The sequence below is a fragment of the Calliphora vicina genome, chromosome 5, assembly GCF_958450345.1.
Source record: "Calliphora vicina chromosome 5, idCalVici1.1, whole genome shotgun sequence".
Classification (NCBI taxonomy): Eukaryota; Metazoa; Arthropoda; class Insecta; order Diptera; family Calliphoridae; genus Calliphora; species Calliphora vicina.
This window is the reverse complement of record NC_088784.1, coordinates 77,448,223-77,463,600: the sequence shown is the minus strand read 5'-3', so window position 1 is coordinate 77,463,600 and position 15,378 is coordinate 77,448,223. Positions and strand designations below refer to the sequence as shown.

The 15,378-nt window shown below is 30.0% G+C and overlaps 1 protein-coding gene across 2 annotated transcripts in view; it reads left to right on the top strand.

Annotated features, from left to right (window-relative positions):
* The window catches only part of LOC135961872 (protein 5NUC), a 47,464-nt gene that overhangs the window by 11,089 nt on the left and 20,997 nt on the right, over positions 1 to 15,378 (top strand). The window lies entirely within an intron of this gene.

Sequence of the window (15,378 nt, the reverse complement as noted above, 5' to 3'; positions counted from 1 at the left end):
AAAAATTCAAGCACAAAATAACCACAAAAAACAACAATTTCGAGCAAAGGTATTCTCAACAGAAAATAGTTATTGCAACTATTGTAAAGTAAGCGGCCATAAAATCCTAGAATGTACAAAATTCATGGCATAATCGGAATTCCTGGGTGCGTGGAGGAAAAATGTTTAACATCTGCCTAAACCACAAGATGGATAAGAGAGATGCTTCCACAAAACGAAATGCCAACAATGCGTCAAAATGTATAACAAACTTTTACATATCAAGTTTTAAAATTAACAGGAACAGCAGCCAATAATACTGTTAATTCCATTTAATTCCATGAGTACACATTCAACAGCGAATGTGTTACTTTCTACGGCCCAAGTGAAAGTGCAGTCTTTGCATGGCGAATATGTAGTTCTAAGAGCTTTAATAGACCATTGTTCCCAGGTAACAACAGTGTAAGAGGAAGCATTGGCGCTTCCGGGAATTAAGTGCAGTACCGAAATACTACACGCAGAGAAAAAATATAGTTGGACATGGTTACTGTAACCATTTCAATATTATTACAAGTTTTTTAACAATATTATAGTCACAGTAACCATTTACATGATTGTGTTAACCATAATATGGTTAGTTTACGATTCACATGATTATATCAACCATATATATGGTTACAATAAACAAATATATGTTTGTGACAACCATTCATATGATGAAGGACTTATTATATTATGTTGCTTTCGGCTTAAGGCTTATCATCATCTGAGAACAACATATTATGATAAAATTATTCATCATAAATATGGTTGCCACACACATATATTTGTTTACTGTAACCATATATATGGTTGATACAATCATGTGAATCATAAATTAACCATATTATGGTTACCACAATCATGTAAATAGTTACTGTGACTATAATATTGTTAAAAATCTTGTAACTGGTTACAGTAACCAGATTAACAATGAAACCTCGATTTTTAAGCGAAACAGATGCGCTGATATTACCACAACTGACTGGAGCACAACATGACCATTCGTTTAAATTCCATATTAACGAATGGATTAGCAGATCCATCATTAAATAAATCAGATCGAATTGATATCGTGATTGTAATGGATATCATAACCAACATAACTGAAGATGGCATATATAAAAAAGATGGTATTTTGGCTCACAATCTTTGGATGGATTTTATCTGGTGTCATACATAAAAAGGAGAATCCTAGAAAAGTTTTAGTAGCAGTTACGATCTCTAAACTAAGTTTAGACCTCTCCATTGAAACCACCGAAGTAGACGGCTACAATAGAATTGTAGTTAAATGTATCGAGAAATATCAACATATTTTATGAAAATATAGCCGAGGACGATGCAGAGGCAGTTCCATATGTTACCGTGGTTAATTTATATTCTTTAATTATCTCATTCTTGCTTTCTCTCCATAAAATATGTTGCTGTTTTGGTCAACTTTAACTTGTAACATTTTCTCAACATCTTCTCTAAGAACTGCTTGGTGCGGTAAATAATATTTACCTTCTCTTTCTTTCTTCAACTTTGGATTTGCTCCTAGTTTCCTTTCCAGTGAAAGAATTCTTGCTAGAGCCTGTTTTCTGGAGTCTCCGATTTAATTTTTTAACCCTTTTTAATAGGTAGATTAACTACAATTCTATTCTCGCCGTCAACTTCTTCGTTATGCCGGCTTCTTCATAATATATTTCCTTCTGCTCTCTTGGAGCACTTTCCCGCTCTCTTGGAGCACTTGATGGCTCTCTTGGAGCACTTGATGACTCTCTTGGAGCACTTTCCCAATGAATTAGTTTTAATTGATGCAGGAAATTCTGCATCATCAAACCCATTTCTTCCCTTATTTCATCCATAATGGATTTCCTTATGGATTCTACCAATTCTACCTATGTTGTCTTATTGAATGTTTGTAGGACATTAATTTATTCAAACCTTCTTGATTACTGAAAATATTTTTCATATTTTCCTCCATCTGCTCTCGATCGTCTGCGTCTATCATTCCAAAAAGGACATTGTAAATAGAACCCACAAACTCAAATGGTGCTCTTTTCATCCGGGGTTTGCTAACGTTTATATATCCTCTCCATCACTGTCATCACCATTTTACAGGAATCCTTAAATAAACTTAATTTTTGACACTCTTCTCTTATTTTCACCATCAGTTTGCCCATCCTTTCAAGCTCTTGGTAATGCAGGGATAAGTCGTAGTATACTACAATATTCCACTTCGAATTTATAGTGTTTAGTTGTCCAACCTTGTCGAGATAAAGCGCCGTGTTTGCCAATAGATTGGTTTTGTTAATTGATAGCGTCTTAACTGGTTTCATTAACATCAATACCATCGGCATCATTTGTAACTAATATGAATTCTTCTTCTCTGACTCCTTCATCTTCGTATAGTGGCTTTTTACCGGTGACGAATTCTCATCATTCGTATCTGTACATACTAATGGATACTTTTCTGCAACTCTCGCCAGCGGCCAACTAGCTGGATGAGTATTTTCATCTTTAATTAGTACAAAATTACCTTCTTTCAAATTCTATGTCCCTTTGTATCTTTGTTGGACATTCGTAAGATACTCAGTATTGAAAAAAATCTATGAATATAATCGAATCATTCGATTGGCAATAAATCACAACGAAACTGTATTATCTGTTAAGAAATAAGACTAAAACATTAAAAAGAAATCGTATAAAGAAATTCCAGAAAATTTCCCGAAATAAAATGTTTGCAAATTAGAAACCCTAATGTCTACACAAGTTCTTCATTCTCATATCTTGTCGTCTATAATTTTACGACAAAAGACTAATTTGTTTAACGAAATAAGACTAAATAAAAATACATACATAAATTCACAACACATCTATCATTATTTCGTAAAAAATGCCATAAATTATTTAGTTTATTACATGACGTCAAGGTTTTATTGTTTAACCAACCTTAAACATCAAAACTTAAGGGTGTAGTATCTGAGTACATAAGTACTCTTGGCCATCATCCATGTCATCGTATAAAATGCACTAGCACCACTCCACCAACCAACCTACAATACAGTCACTTAAATAATGTCCTTAAAACATTTGTATCTGAATAAATGAGTGAATGAATGTTTGTTTATCTGTGTTTCAACGTGACAGTTAAATTATGGTACCAGTCCCTCCTCTTTATAAATAAATATTTGCCAATGTTTACAACTTTGATTTAACAATTTATTTCTTTTAGTTTCTATAAATATTTAACAATACACACAATAAACATTAACAATGTTATTTTTGTATCATTGTGGGCTGGTGTGGGGTCTATTTTGTTTATTTGCTCACAAATTAAACGGAAATAAAATTTTGAACAAACAAATTGAGCACAATTTATTTAGGGAAACGAGAAATTTAATATTTACAATTTTTTAAGATAAATCATACAAGAAAGTCAGCTAGCTAATCAATCAACCGTACAAAATTGTTTCTCAGTTGACACAGAAGACTTACGATTTAATTAACCGAATTTTTGTTACCCCAACTAAAATTTTACAGACACAAAATGACATATCCGTCATTTATTCTCAATTAGTTTTATACCAACGAATCGTTATATACGGGAAGTTTTGATTTATTCCTTTAATTTAAAAAATAAACAAGTAAGAGAGCTATATTCCCCTCACCCTTATTATACTTCAAAATAAAAATTTTAAATATTTTTAAGTAAACAAAATTTCTTTTTTTTCCAAATTTTTTTTTTTCATTTTTTGTAAAAAAATTTTTTTCGAATTATTTTAAATTTTAAAATTGTTTATTTTTTTAAATTTTAAATTTTTTTTTTAAATTTTTAAAACAAAAATTTGGTTTTTTAATTTTTTTTTTTTGGTGAATTCGGGTTAAAAAATATTTTTTCGGATTTAGACCTATTGTAGGTCAAACTTACTATGGTGTTATATACGTCGTTTCAAAGGTCTTTCAAATATCTATCATTATATATCCATATGGTCTATATTAATGACTTCGTAATCCAGATATAGGTCAAAAATCGAGGTTGTCCTGGTTTTTTCCTCATATCTCAGCCATTTGTGGACCGATTTTGATGATTTTAAATAGGAAACTTCTCGAAAGCATGTCTGACAGCTTAATCGACTCCGCTATCTATAAGGATCCAGAATATATATACTTTGTAGGGTCGGAAAATTATATTGTGGAAATTACAAACGGAATGATAAACTTATATATAACAAGTAAGAGAGCTACATTCGGCTGTGTCGAATCTTATATACCCTTCACCAAATTATTCTTCAAAATAAAATTTTAAATTTTTTTAGGGAAACAATTTTTTTTCCAAAATTGTTTTTTTTTTCATTTTTTAGAAAAAAAGTTTTGTTTTCTTAAAATTTTTTTTTTTAAATTTAAAATTTTTTTTTTTTAATTTTTTTAAATTTAAAATTTTTGTTTCTGATTTTGACCCATTGTTGGTCCAACTTATATACTTTGTTGCAAAGGTCTTTGAAATATTTATCATTAGATATCCATATTGTCTATATTAATGACTTAGGAATCCAGATATTGGTCAAAAATCGAGGTTGTCCGCTATCTATAAGAATCCAGAATATACGTGCACCATCCGACTACTATTTGTTTCGATCAATACAGAACGCTCTCTCTGGGATACGCTTCACTTTGAAAAAAGTATCCAATATTGGTTTGATTCGTTCTTGGCCACAAAAGATGAGCAGTTCTTTTGGCTTGAAATCCATATATGTATTTTTATAGTACCCAATATATCTTAGATAATCTAACGTGAAATCAATTGTCACTTTAGTGTCTCTAATTAATCTAAAGTGTAGTCACTTTCAATATCTTTTTATACGGCTCTTTATAAACCAGAAGTAATCTATTGAAGAGTCTATTATCATTAAGTGTCCTTTTGTAATTCGGAATTTAATCTTTTTATACCCTACACCACCATAGTGGGGAGGGTATTATGCGTTTGTGCAGATGTTTGTAACGCCCAAAAATATTAGTCTAACACCCACCTTAAAGTATACCGATCGACTTAGAATCACTTTCTGAGTCGGACCAAGGACCAAGCCTATTGAAACTGGCTGAAATCGGTCCACTATTTCACCTAGCCCCCATACAAATGTCCTCCCGAAATTGGACTTTATCGGTCATAAATGTTTAATTTATATATGTATCTCCACAAATTCCGCTCCAAATAAGTTTTATATACACAAAATTCATGTCACCAAATTTTGTTACGATCGGTCCATAATTAGTCATAGCTCCCATATAGACCCTCTTCCGAAAATCACTTTAACGTGCATAAATCGCTTAAAAATGTTGGTAAACACACAAAATTCAACATAGTTAACTTTAATATAGACATAAATTTCATGGTGATCGGTCCATAATTGGTCATAGCCCCCATATAACCCCACTTACGAAAATCACTCAAAAATATAAATTATTGAAAATTTAAAAGAAAATTTTTTTTTGCTCTTTTACTTAGTGTAGGGTATTATATGGTCGGGCTTGACCGACCATACTTTCTTACTTGTTTTGTTTTGGATTTTTGCCTAAGACACTAACATGTGACCTTAAATGATAGGTTATAACACTAGTTCGGACCCAGTACTGCTGGGATATAATTATTATGTATGTATCTGAATCACATTTAATTAACTTAATTATGATACTAACCATTGAAAAACATAAAGCGGAAACTTAAAAAAAAATCTAAAACAAACAAACAAATTATAAACAAATCACACATGCGAATATGTTTTTTCTGTTTATAATTTTATTTTTTCACTAAAACATTCTCACTACTTACGTTTTTGACAGGCCAGTTTCCGCTCTATGTCTATTTAACAACGTCCACACATGACATGTCAAAACATTTTTAATACAATTACACGTTTATTTATTAACAAATTGAATTAAAATATTGTTTAATAAATAACTAACTCGTTCCTGTTTCATCAAATGTCAATATGTATGTGCATCAATATGTGCAAATGACATAAGTAAAAATGTGTTTCTAACTGAATTAATTAAAAACGTGATGATATTGTAATTATTACGTACATACAAACATTTTATTTAAAGCAATTAGATTTAATTTAATTTTATTAAATTGCTTTCGAACAAGTTTCTGTTAAACTGATACTTTATATTGGTTTCCCTTGCCTCGCTTGCACGTGATGATGATGATGATATTATTTACACAAGTTTAGTTTTTTAATGCTTTTGTTTGTAATATTTGGAAATATATAGATAGGTATTTGTTGATCAGTTGCAGTTTAAAACACGTAAGAAAATGTATATTTTCTTGATCGTTATAGCCATGTCCGTCTGTCTGTTGAAATCAACTCTCCGAAGCCCCCATTTAACTTAAATACATGATTGTTACATCAATATATGCGTATAGTCCTGGTTCGGTTGCTATTCAATTTCATGTGACCCTAAAAATATTTAATAAACCTATTTTCCAGGAAACTGTCCAACGATTTGGTTCAGAAGATATGGCCTTTCAAAGTTGACCGATTTTCATTCGTTCTTTTTGATTATGTTGATAGATCTATTTATAAAGAAAAGAATAAAATAAAAGTGTACTGTTTGCTTTGTATTTGTCCAGGTAAATCGATATTTACCAACTATCCATTTTTTCAATATTTCTCAACTTTGATGGAAAATAAAAAAACTATAAATTTCTATATTTGCCATATTTTCAAAATAAGTTCCTTGATTATTCCTTTACCTAATGCAAAAATTTCCCGTCTTTGCACCATTCTTTGAACCTTATATACCCTTCACCAAATTATACTTCAAAATAAAAATTTTAAATATTTTTAGGTAAACAAAATTTATTTTTTTTTCCAGTTGTTTTTTTCATTTTTTGTAAAAAAAAATTTCGAATTGTTATTTTTTAAATTTAAAATTTTTTTTTTATTAAATTTAATTTTTTTTTTTTAAATTTAAAAAAAAAATTTGTTTTTAAAATTTTTTTTTAAAGAAAAAAAATTAGTTTAAAAAATATTTTTTCCGATTTTGACTCATTATAGGCCCAACTTACTATGGTCTTATATATTTATCATTAGATATCCATCTATGTTAACAAGTAAGGAAGTATGGTCGGTCAAGCCCGACCATATAATACCCTACACTAAGTAATAGAGCAAAAAAAATTTTCTTTTAAAATTTCAATAATTTATATTTTTGAGTGATTTTCGGAAGTGGGCCTTATATGGGGGCTATGACCAATTATGGACCGATCACCATGAAATTAAGTCGTGTGATTTATGTCTATATTAAAGTTAACTATGTTGAATTTTGTGTGTTTACCAACATTTTTAAGCGATTTATGCACTTAAAGTGATTTTCGGAAGCGGGTCTATATGGGAGCTATGACTAATTATGGACAGATCGTAACAAAATTTGGTGACATGAATTTTGTTTATATAAAAGTTATTTGGAGCGGAATTTGTGGAGATACATACATATATAAATTAAACATTTATGACCGATAAAGTCCAATTTCGGGAGGACATTCGTATGGGGGCTAGGTGAAATAGTGGACCGATTTCAGCCGGTTTCAATAGGCTTGGTCCTTGAGCCGAAAAAATAATATGTACCAAATTTGATCGAAATATCTTCAAAATTGCGACCTGTACTCTGCGCACAAGGTTTACATGGACAGCCAGCCAGCCAGCCAACCAGACGGACGGACGGACATCGCTTAATCGACCCAGAAAGTGATTCTAAGACGATCGGTATACTTTAAGGTGGGTGTTAGATTAATATTTTTGGGCGTTACAAACATCTGCACAAACGCATAATACTCTCCCCACTATGGTGGTGTAGGGTATAATGACTTAGTAATCCAGATATAGGTCAAAAATAGGTAAAAAATCGAGGTTGTCCTGGTTTTTTCTTCATATCTCATTGCTAATTATACCCTACACCACCATAGTGGGGAGGATATTATGCGTTTGTGCAGATGTTTGTAACACCCAAAAATATTAGTCTAACACCCACCTTAAGAATCACTTTCTGAGTCCGTCCGTCCGTCCGTCCGTCTGGTCGGCTGGCTGGCTGTCCATGTAAACTTTGTGCGCAGAGTACAGGTCGCAATTTTGAAGATATTTCGATAAAATTTGGTACACATTATTTTTTCGGCCCAAGGACCAAGCCTATTGAAACTGGCTGAAATCGGTCCATTATTTCACCTAGCCCCCATACAAATGTCCTTCCGAAATTGGACTTTATCGGTCATAAATGTTTAATTTATATATGTATCTCCACAAATTGCGCTCCAAATAAGTTTTATATATACAAAATTCATGTCACCAAATTATGTTATGATCGGTCCCATAATTAGTCATAGCTCCCATATAGACCCGCTTCCGAAAATCACTTTAACGTGCATAAATCGCTTAAAAATGTTGGTATACTCACAAAATTCAACATAGTAAACTTTCATATAGACACAAATCACACGACCTAATTTCATGGTGATCGGTCCATAATTGGTCATAGCCCCCATATAAGGCCCACTTCCGAAAATCACTCAAATATATAAATTATTGAAATTTTAAAAGAAAAATGTTTTTGCTCTTTTAATTAGTGTAGGGTATTATATGGTCGGGCTTGACCGACCATACTTTCTTACTTGTTTTAAATAGGAAACTTCGCGAAAACATGTCTGACAGAATTATTGAAGATTTGGATCTCGAAGATATCTGGGGTCTTCAGAAAATTGATTTCAACAGACAGACAGACGGACATGGCTTAATCGACTCCGCTATCTATAAGGATTCAGAATATATATACTTTATAGGGTCGGAAAATTATATTGTGGAAATTACAAACGGAATAACAAACTTATATATACCCTTCTCACTAAGGTGAAGGGTATAATGACAGATATGTACCCTTCAAAATTTTTACTTGTGCAGCATATTGAGTACACAAATAAAAACTTATTTAAATAACACTTTATTGAATAATTTCTTTGCACTTAAATAATTTCCCATATATGTATAGTATACATAAATATGATTGACCCTAATGTATAAATTCATTTAGTGTCCATTGCATTGTCATTCATTTATTCCTTTCTTAATACTCGTAATACTATTATTATTTATTTAGTTATTTTGTTTATTTATTGTTTACTTGGCAATTCACATTGCTTGCATACAATATTATTTAAAATGAGTTTTATAAATGAATGAATGAAGAACTAACTGAATGGAGAGTGAATAAAGTGAATAAACTAATAATAATAAAAAAAAATAACTACACACAATCAAAGGCTACCGACCACTTTTCGCACTAAACACCATTTTCAATTGAAATTTCGAAAATTAAATTAAGTAGACATTGAAATTTGAGCATACATATTCATTGTAGATTTTATTAAGTTAATTTAAGCTATAATCAATTTAATAAGTCAGCAAATTCTTAGTAGTTTATCACAAGATGAAACGTATTATCATCTTTTAAATTTATTTTATTAGTGTCCTGAAGTTTTAGTGAAAATATACAATATCATGTGAAATTTTGTGGCGTATTTATAAATTTAGGTTTTCTTCTCGTATTTAAATCTTTGCTATATATGAATAAGTTAATTATTGTACTCATGGAAACAGGATCGTGTAGGTGTTGCAGATTTGGTTAATTTGCAAGGGCAACGGTGTAATTAACTAGCAACTAGTAGCCATACTTGTGTACACACACATACTAATTGTCTATATAAGTGGTATGTATTGGTTTGTTTATAAATAAAACCTCATTTGAACTATTGATTAGATTTTATTATAAATAAGTCTTTTATTATTACTACAATTTAATTGAAATCGATGATGAACACTCTTATACGTATATGTAATTGAAAATTGTAATACATTGTATGCAATAAATAAAGAAACTGTGCAAACTACTCTTAGTTACTAGTATTAAATTAAATGTTTATACTTGTAGCACAGTGTTAATTAGTGTAGCAAATAAATACATTCTAACATAATGTATTTTCCTTCTATTATTTATATTATTATTCCTCATGTTCACATGAATTATTGCACTGCATTGTGAATAGGGTTCTTAATTTCCCGGACTTTTTCCATTTCCGGGAAATATTGGGTGTATGACTGGAAAATGCGGGATTTTTTTAAATTTTTATACCCTTCACCTTCGTAAGAAGGGTATATATAAGTTTGTCATTCCGTTTGTAATTTCCACAATATAATTGTCTGATCCTATAAAGTATATATATTCTGGATCCTTATAGATAGCGGAGTCGATTAAGGTCAACTTTCCGAAGCCCCCAAATAACTTACATACACGATTCATACATCAATATCTCCGGAATTCTTACGGCTCGGTTGCTATTTAAAATCGGTCCACAAATAGCTGAGATATAAGAAAAAACCAGGAAAACCTCGATTTTTGAACTATATCTGAATTACTAAATCATTTATATAGACAATATGGATATCTAATGATAGATATTTCAAAGACCTTTGCAACGACGTATATAAATTGGACCTACAATGTGTCAAAATCGGAAAAAAATTTTAACCCGATTTTTTTTTCGCTGAATATTTTTAAAAAAAACGAAAAACCAACAAATTTTTAAAATTAAAAACAAAAATTTAAATTTAAAAAAAAACAAAACAATTTTTTTCCATAAAATTAAAAAAACAACTGTTACCTGAGAACAATGGTCTATTAAAGCTCTTAGAACTACATATTCGCCATATTCGTAGAAGGTAACACATTCGCTGTTGAATGTGTACTCATGGAATTAACAGTATTATTGGCTGCTGTTCCTGTTAATTTTAAAACATTGATATGTAAAAGTTTGTTACGCATTTTGCCGCATTGTTGGCATTTTGTTTTTTGGAAGCACCTCTTATCCATTTTGTGGTTTACTTTACAATAGTTGCAATAACTATTTTCTGTTGAGAATACCTTTGCTCGAAATTGTTGTTTTTTGTGTTATTTTGTGGTTCAATTTTTTAGTTGTAGTTGCCTCCAATGCTTCACATTGCAATTTAAAAAATAACATCTCTTAAAATTTGATTTTCGAGTATTTTGCTCATATAATATATAGCCCTTCTTTATCAAATTTACTCATAGCTCCCAATGATTTTGCAAGCTCTTGTTGAATTTGACAGCAATCTTCTAGGTCTTCAAACCTTTTTGACTGGCCTGGGCGATCTTTGTCTTCCGTGTCAAAATTACATCTGAAACGCACGTTGAAACCGATGAAACACATTAGCCATAAGCTTCGGATAGCAATCGGTATGCATCAGCGGCACTATTTTTATACCCTTCACCTTCGTGAGAAGGGTATATATAAGTTTGTAATTTCCACAATATAATTTTCCGACTCTATAAAGTATATATATTCTGGATCCTTATAGATAGCGGAGTCGATTAAGCCATGTTCGTCTGTCTCTTTCCGAAGCCCCCAAATAACTTACATGATGCATACAGCAATATCTCCGGAATTCTTCCGGCTCGGTTGCTCTTTAAAATCGAGAAAATCGGTTCACAATTGGCTGAGATATATGGAAAAAACCAGAACAACCTCGATTTTTGACCTATATCTGGATTACTAAGTCATTAATATAGACAATATGGATATCTAGTGATAGATATTTCAAAGACCTTTGCAACGACGTATATAAGACGATAATAAGTTGGACCTACAATGGGTCAAAATTTTTTTTAACCCGAAATATTAAAAAAAAATTGAAAAAACAGAAAATTTTAACCCGAATTTTTTTTTTCGCTAAATATTAGAAAAAAAAATTTTAAAAAAATATTAAAAAAACTGGAGAAAAAATTTAGTTTACCTAAAAATAATTACAATTTTTATTTTGAAGTATAATTTGGTGAAGTGTATATAAGATTCAGTACAGCCTAATATAGCTCTTTTACTTGTTAGCTTTTAATTTGAAATATTTTCACAATATAAATTTATTCAAAGTATTGGTCATTGTAAGCTATGACCTTTTATCTTTCTGGCAATATATAGATTCCGAGCCAAAAGAACTGCTGATCTTTTGAGACGACCGTAGTATTCCATCATGACAACGCATGTTGCAATACCTGTTAAAAACTATTTAGAATGCAGTGGTTGGGTAGTTTTAACTCACCCGCTTTGTAGTCCAAACCGTGCACCGTTCGACTTTAGTTGAGGTTGCTAATATCGACAAAATCTATGGATATAATCGTATCATTCGATTGTTAACAAATCACAACGAATCTGTTTTATCTGTGCAAAAATAATACTGTGATTTTAAGAAGAATGCTTATAATAAAATCCGGTGTAATTTTTATCGATTAGGAACCCTAATTATAACATATGCCCTTACTGTCCTTTCTCACATGTTGTAACTTAAATATTACAATTTTTCAACATTTCCCAAATTTTAAGCCAAATAATAAACAACCTTGACCATAGTGTGTGAATTTTAGTCATGATCATCGGCTCAATGTTAAACATTTTTTAAAATGTACATATTTATTATTTTTGAAAATTATTTTACAAACAGTGTGACTAAAATAAAATATACCCATGGGAAAGAGAGCCAGTTATGTAACTGGTTCTTCAGGGTTCTTATTAGCTGTTGACCTAGATGGCTGGAAATTCATACCATTTAGATACTCTTTGACTGGCATTGAATCTAATCCAAAGTTTAATATTAATTTTTATTTTCGATTGTCTGCACCCGATGTGATGAAGTACAAACAATATTCTAATAGTTTAAATCCTCTTCTATTGATAGAATTAATTACATTTAATTTCTTCAGCAAGCTAAAATAACATAATAATAAGATTATATGGTATTTTATTCATAAAATCTTCTATGTTTTAATAAATACTACTTATTACATATTGATGATTATACATTGAAGCCTCGTAACTAACAATTGTTTTTTCCAAGATAAGATAATGATGCCTAACAACATATTTGTGATAGAGGAATCGTTTGGCATTATTATCTCAAACATTTTTTAGTTCCGCATTGTAAACATGTGACCATCGTTTTGTAAATTTAATATATTAAATTAACTGTGTAATTATTTATACAGATGCAATAAATTTTTGCTTTATATAAATGTTTGTAATTTCCACAATATAAAGTAATATATTCAGGATTCTTATAGATAGCGGAGTCGATTAAGCCATGTCCGTCTGTCTGTCTGTTGAAATCAACATTCCGAAGCCCCAAAATAACTTACATACACGATTCATACATCAATATCTCCAGAATTCTTCCGGCTCATTTGCTATTTAAAATCGAGAAAATCGGTCACAAATGGCTGTGATATAAGGAAAAAAACCAGGACTACCTCGATTTTTTATCTATTTTTGACATACATATATCTGGATTATTAAGTTATTAATATAAACAATATGGATATCTAATAATAGATATTTCAAAGACCTTTGCAACGACGTATATAAGACCATAGTAAGTTGGACCTACAATGGGTCAAAATCGGAAAAAATATTTTTTTAACCTGAATTTTTTTCACCAAAAGTTTTTTTTCGCTAAATATTAAAAACAAAAATTTAAAAAAACCAAAAAAAATTTAAAAAAAAAACAAAAAAAAAATTTTTTCTGAAAAATGAAAAAAACAACTTTGAAAAAAATATAAATTTTGTTTACCTAAAAATATTTAAAATTTTTATTTTGAAGTATAATTTGGTGAAGGGTATATAAGATTCGGCACAATCGAATATAGCACTCTTAATTGTTTTTTTATTAATTTGAAATTTGTGGTAATAGTTTCAGTCACTAGATTTTGGACATTCGGCGGAAATTTTGATGAATAAAATGTTTGTTGAGCTATATTATATACATACTTAGAAATTATATTTTAAATATTTTTAGGTAAAAAATATTTTTTTTCTTTAATATTCATTACAAATTTTTTTAAAAAAAAAAAAAAAATTTCAAAATTTTTTTTAAATTTATTAGAAAAAAAATGGAATGAAAACAAAAATTTTTTTTTGGTGAAAAAATATTTTTATTAAATTTGACCCATTGTAGGTCCGACGTCTATGGCGTTATATACATAAGTCGTTGCAAAGATCTTTGAAATATCTATCATTGGATAACCATAGACTTAGTAATCCAGATATACATCAAAAATAGGTAAAAAATCCATGTTATCGAGGTTTTTTTCTTATATCTAATCCATTTATGGGCCGATTTTAAATAGCAACCGAACCGGGCCTATAGCGGATATATTGATGTATGAATCATGTATCAACATACAGACGGACAGACAGACATGGTTATATCTTCTCCCCTATAGCTATGTCTATATCTGTTTGCTCAGCCATATGTGGGCACACTTTCACGATATTAGTTAGCAACCTAAGTTGGACTTTAGCGGATATATTGATGTATCAGTCATGTATAAAAGTTATTTGGCGACTTCGGAAAATTTATTTCAACAGACAGATTGACATTTAAATACTTTATGAATATTAATGTAGAAATTAAAAACGAAAGGGTATAAATGCAGAGATTGGACAGATTTTTTAAATATTTCCCGGGGAATTGAAAAATTCTGGGAAATTATTAACTCTATACTTGATGTATTTCAGTATTCAGTATAACTTATCACACTGTATACATAAATATATTGTATATATGTATGTACATCTGTACAATCTATATACAGATGAGATTGATATTTTATTTATTTCTCATATTCATGTAAAATGAGAGAATATTGTTAATTATTTGTTAGAAAATTAGGTTAAATGAAAATACACTCGAGAAAATATATTAAGTTTATATCTACATAAAAACATCGAAAATTTCAAATTAAATTTTTTAACATGTATTAACTTGACAACAGTGGGTCGATCAACTAGTTTCGAATTTTGAACCTCTGCTTTTCCTACTCTCTTTATTTAGCAGCACAGTGTTAGCATAACAAAAACTCGAACTAATTATTTGGTGCTACTTTTAACACCAGACAATTATTGCTTTAATAGGTATATTTTTTATTAGCATTTGTTGAATAATACAATAACAATAATGTTTATTTTATTGTTGTATGAGTAAAAACAATATTTCTATTATAAAATTTAAATTTGTTTAAGTACATAATCTATTGCTCTCATCTAATATAGTCGTATATTTTATTTTCTTCATTTAAAAAAAGGGTGTATTTCTTAGCCCGATAGAACTTGAAATTGTAAAAAATAACATAAAAATGTTAATTTTAATCAAAGTCATGATAAACATCAAAATGGTTGTCAAGATAAAAAATTATCAGGTATAGTCTCCATTTATTAGTATTATTGCTTCGTTATGACAAAATTGTTAGTGCTTTTGCTAAGAC